Source organism: Polyodon spathula, chromosome 12 (genome assembly GCF_017654505.1).
Source record: "Polyodon spathula isolate WHYD16114869_AA chromosome 12, ASM1765450v1, whole genome shotgun sequence".
Taxonomy (NCBI): Eukaryota; Metazoa; Chordata; class Actinopteri; order Acipenseriformes; family Polyodontidae; genus Polyodon; species Polyodon spathula.
Window position 1 is genome coordinate 5,974,849 of NC_054545.1, and position 6,000 is coordinate 5,980,848.

A 6,000-nucleotide genomic window follows, 5' to 3' on the forward strand; every position below is an offset into this window, starting at 1 on the left:
TGTGATTTAAGAATACATGTCCTCCTCTGGCTGCTTTTCTTTGTATTCAGAAGATGTAGAAATTTAACCCCCAAATTTAATTTTTCAGTGTTTCACTGCTTAATGTTCTGCGCTCGTACACAAGCTTTTGAGATGGGCAGTATTCCCTACACCCAGACCAGCCTAGCCGTTCACGAGGTACTGTACTTGTTTACAGCTGTGCAAGGCAGTGAAAAGTGCTCATTCTTTCCACAGTATGGTCCAGCATATAGCTGCTCATGCCCTTTGCTCATTATTTATATAGTAAATATTTAATCTTTTTAAAGGTAACCATGACAACATATTGTTTAAGTAATGCCAGTATATGTTTTGCCACCGGGGTGATATAGAATTACAAAGGTTTCTTTTGAAGGTTAAACAGATACCAATAGAGATGTGGCCCAGCCATATGTTTTTTTTATTTTACATTTTAAATCTACTTCTATGCTTGTGTAGATGTTACTATTGACAAGTGCTAAAGAGAATATTAATTCATTTTTTAAAAAAAAAACCTCATTTATGTATAGTCAATCAATATCAGTGAATACTGGCCTCTTGAGTAATGCATAGTCATATAAAGCCTTGTCCTACAGGGATGTCAACAGATAACTTTTTTTTCTTCTTTCTGGAAATGTATAAGTAGCTACTGTCCACACAGAAGTGGCAATTGCATTGCATTACTAGTATGTATCTTTCATTTCCTGATTTACTTATCAACATCAAATGATACTTTGATCTGAATAGAGGATAATTTGTTTACATTTCTTGTCTGAATTATGCCATCTTCTAAGCCTGTATTTGGAGCATGTTGACTCCAGCATGTGGGATTGAAACATCTGTGAAAGTTGGATTTAAGCCAAATATTTGGAACTGGTGCATTGTTAAAACCAAGAAGACACTGATCCTAAAATGAAAGAAAAGACACGTTGGTACTGCTGGTGGCAATCACATTCAACACAACTATTAGGATGCCATTGATTACAAATAGCTGAGCATATAAACCAACATTTACTGATTCACTGATGGTTTTATAGCACCAAGAACTGGCAACATGTGGCAATTGTCTTTTTTCTATCTCCAAAATGTTATTTGGTTGTATATATTTCTAAAGAAACTATTGTTCAACCTATAATAATACAACAAGTATTGGGGGACACAGTCCCATCTGACACCTTCAAAAAAGCACAGTGAGAGCAGAATGATGCTTTCCATGTGCTGACCCCCACAGGCATTGATGACATACAAAGCTCATGCTTTGGTCCAGCGAATATCACAGAGTTACTGATCCCATATGTTCCAGCTTGAACCTTAGAGTCATCAAACAGTTTTCTGATTTTTCATCTTCAGTGTGTCCATGTGAACAGGGAGCAACGTATAACAGATGTAACTGATAAAGAAACACGAAGGCTTTAAGCACAGTCCATCTGGATGTAATGAGAGGGAGATAAAGGGCATGATTGAGCTGTTATTGTTGATATCCATGTTGTGGTTGATAAGCTGTTCTTTGACCCTTGCTTTTACTATAAAGTATACTGGAGACCGCTACTGTAATAATAATTAAAAAATAAAATAAAATGGACCATTCTAGTTCTTCTGTCACTGTTAATGTAATTTAGAGCAACGCAATTAAAATAAAACATCATCTTACATGGCTGTGCACTTTTACTACATGTTTGGTGCATTGCATTTAAAAAATGAGAGCATGTGACAGAATGCCTTGTACAGTTCATGTCATCTGAATCTCATATTTGTAGCTTATACAGTAGTCGTGCAGGCTACACAGATAAATCTGGCAGCACACAGAAAAATACTACATTTCAGTTTCAATTAATGTATGATTTAGACATACTGTAATTGTTTGAATTTGTTTTTTTTTAAGAGTAACCTATTAAGGCAAGGCAAATACAGTTCACAACAACTTCATTAGGAAGAACAAATTACTTTTATAATTTCAATGGCATTTTAAATCGGAATACATCTTTTTGGTACAAGGCAAACAATTGCATATACACTTTGGGTGATAATGATCAGTGTATAATTAGTTTTTTTTACATGCAAGTGCTATGAGTATTTGCCATGTCAGTATTTACTAATCAATTAACTTAGAAATGTACACTGACAACCCAATTCAGCCCTGATGTAGTAATGAAGCAAACCGTTTGATGCCACCTGAACAATTATCACCTTCCTTTGTTCAGAAGGAGTACCATACATTTCCACTATAAAGGTAAGAACAGGCGAGTGAGTACTAAATATATTAAGAGCCTGAATTATGTTTTATATGCTAAAAAGTGTATCCAAATATATAGAAAACCCACTCTTTTTGACAAACATAGGCGTGCAATATGGGTTCCTGAACACAATTAAAAGATGGATTTTTCTACTGCTTAAAGATGAATAGGTTCAATCATTACGAGCATTAACATTAAACATTAAATAAAAGAGTCAGATTTCATTTAACTCAAGTTGGTTTAGTCTGATCCATCACAAGTGTAATGAAACATGTATCATTAACAGTAATAGAACATAGACTGACCTTTGAGTAGGGGTAGAATAAAGGTTGTTTTTTTTAAATATATTTAGTTTTTTAAAACAATACTGCTGAAAACTGTCATATTGCTCAGCTGTTTGTTGTGGGCATGGAGTTTGACCTACAACTTCCATTACGCAACACTAGTTCGTGCTTCAAATGCTGAGTCGGTAAAGTGCAGTGACCCAACGTTTTTAGCTATATAACTGTAGAAGGCAAAAAATCACATGAATGCTCTTCATTTACTGCCATCTACATGCCTTGGTTGTTTTGCTTAGGGCAACTTAACAAAAACTATACCATTGCTTTCCTTAAATATACTGCAGTATGTCTTGCACATTTCACATTTAACCTGCAAAAAAGACACTGAAACATTATAATATTGTAATAGCCCATTGTAAAATGCAGTATTATTATAATACATTGCACTGTGTATTATTTTCTGCACAAACATATTCTGCATACACTGTAATACCAAGTGCCCAGCGTTCTGCACTATACATTTTTATAAGGAGCGCCTTTAAAACAAAAAATAAATACATAATATATAACAGTGTAATGGGATTTGTGCATATTGGGTCTTAGTAGTTTTTCAAATTATTCTTTATTCTTGTTTTCTTTCCGTTATATCTAATTTTGATTTAATTGTGAATGCTGGAGATGAGGCACTAGTTAGACAACATGATAGACTTGGCAGGACCTGAATTACCTCCAGCTGAGGAAACAGATGAATACCATGTGCCTTAGCAACTAAAAATACAGCAGCTCATAATAGAGGAATGATCTTTTTTCTAGATACAGCTGATACTCCAATTGAATGTCTGCTTATGTTTAACAAAGGATATAATGAACCTCCACGGTATAAATATATTTAGCATTTTGTTCTAAAGGTTTTTTTTCCTTACCTTTTTATGACATTTGCATTTATGAAAAATGCACAGCGCTACAAGGTCATTTAGTTTTATTGTAAATGCTTACTATGTAATGCCTGCTTAAAATGTTCTAAACATTTTCTAATTTTTGCCATATAATATAACCAGCTTCCTTCATCATTTGTTTTAGTCTCTCTCAAAAGAGATATTGTATTTTTAATACATAATTAGCGAGGTGAAAAGCTTGCTTTATTAAGTTCCATAACTATATGCGTAGAACAGATTGTTTCAACTCATTTCAAATATCTGCGTAGGCTGATGTTTGGCACAGTTTACAGAGTCTCAGTGAAAAGTTTCTATTCATGCAGCTTTATACTTTTGACATCTACAGTATGTATAACCCTAATTTATGTTGAAATGTAGTTCCCATCTATATACTCGAATTGCCTTTTGTTATATGGCATTATTAATATTAATGAACTGTTAATATCAGAGAACATTTCATGCATACATTCTGTAATTCAGTTTGGAAATATGTTATTGAGAGAGGTCAGAAAATGAAATTCATATCAGAATGCAATATGTTAACTCATGTTTTCTCTGGGATAAAAAAAATAGCATCTATCAGAGCACTGTACTGTGCAAACTGTGCACCTTGTTTCGCATATTTTGTTTTAAAATAAGCAGACCTTAGTGGTATTCTAGAATAAAGTTCATCTTGAAAGGCATTTTACATTTTTACTGGCTCTTTAAAATGTAATTGTTTGGCGTGAATAAAAATGCATCTGTTATGAAACTAGCGGTATTGTTCTTAAAAGAACACCCTAAGGGACAGGAGGAATAGATCCAACACTCACACCTACATTCCCTTCATGCAATTACCTCTTAACCTTAAATGAGGTACCACTGTCATCCAACATCACGTCACCAATGGCAGTTTCTAAACTGGCATTGACTGGTGTTTAACCAGTTCATCAAGGATGTGTCTTGTGCTTGATTGACATGGAGTTTCTTTGTGATATTCTTTGTGTGTCATAGTCACAAAACATCTTACCTCAGTGGAAAGTTGACAGTATTATTTTTTACTACAGACTACCAAGAAACAACGAAGGAGGATGCTTTTTGAATACTGCAGATTGTGCATTATCATGACGATAAATAAATATAGCAGTCTATTTATAGTAGTCTATTTGCTTATGCCCTTTAACATTTGCACCCTACATACTTGTGTTGTTTTCAATATTCTTGTATTTCAAGTTAGTGCAATTATGGAACTTAATAAGATCAACATTCCACACATGGTGGATCAATATTGTATGAGCCACTGTTGTAACATTACACCACTGATTCACCCTATTGCCTACTGTGAAAAACAAAACAAAACAAACAAACAAAAAATGCTATGTAGGCCTACAGATATATAGAACTGGAATACCTAGATGAGAGTAATACCTGGATAAGAGTAATACCTGGATGAGAGTAATACCTGGATAAGAGTAATACCTGGATGAGAGTAATACCTGGATGAGAGTAATACCTGGATAAGAGTAATACCTGGATGAGAGTAATACCTTTTGGACATGAAACAAGAACTTGTTTTATTTTTGTTATTAATTTACACAAAACAATAACAGTTCATCTCTGCATTCACCAGCAGATATTTGTGGTAACCAAGGTTTTTAAACAGACCTTACTACCATTGTCACTGGTTGCCTTTTAAAATATTATTTGGTTCTTAGCAAAAACAGAAGAAAACTACTACTAATGATGAAATATATCTTACAACCTTAGTTAGAACTTCTTTAAAGCTTCTGCTGCAGCTTGAACTGAGCTTCCAGTTAAACATAAATAAATAATAAATAAATAATAATAAAAAAAAGTCAAGAAAACATTCATTTTAAAACAAGATATATGGAAATAACAAACAAGAAGCCTGTTTTGAAATGCTAATATCCTAACGTCCCCTGGGGCACAAAAGGTATATAAAATGTTAGATTCTGGTTCATGTCTCAAATTCAAATGTGTTTTAGACGTATTCCCCGTTTTGTCTGGATTGTCGGTTCTTAAGGTTTAACTGCATTGAATTTGTATTATGCATATTTCTATACACTACACTGATCTGTGATCGATTTTTAGTGATCTGGTAATTCCTCTTAAGTCAAGGGCCATTCAAAGCGAACATAGGGGCAAACCAGTCTTTTTTTCCCGCTGTACACTGTGTATTGGCGTACTATTCATTTAAAGAAGAGTGAAAAAGTAGAATGCCATTCTAAAATACATCAACATTTTACTGCTTTGAAAGAAACCAGGAGAGACTGAGTTAAATTCTCCCGAGTCAGTTAAAGCTTATTGTTTTGCATATAAAATGCTGACAAGCACCCGGGTCTGTAATTGCGTTACCTAAATAGAGCTGTGTAGATCTCTGACCATTTTCTAAATACAGATCATTGACTTTACTGCCTTCGACTCCAGTCCTCATTACTAGCTGTACATACTCCAGGTGCCTTTTCCCTTGCTTCTCTCGCTCTCTGAAGCTGTTGTGGCTGCCAGCGACGTCATACAAAAACTAACTTCACAATC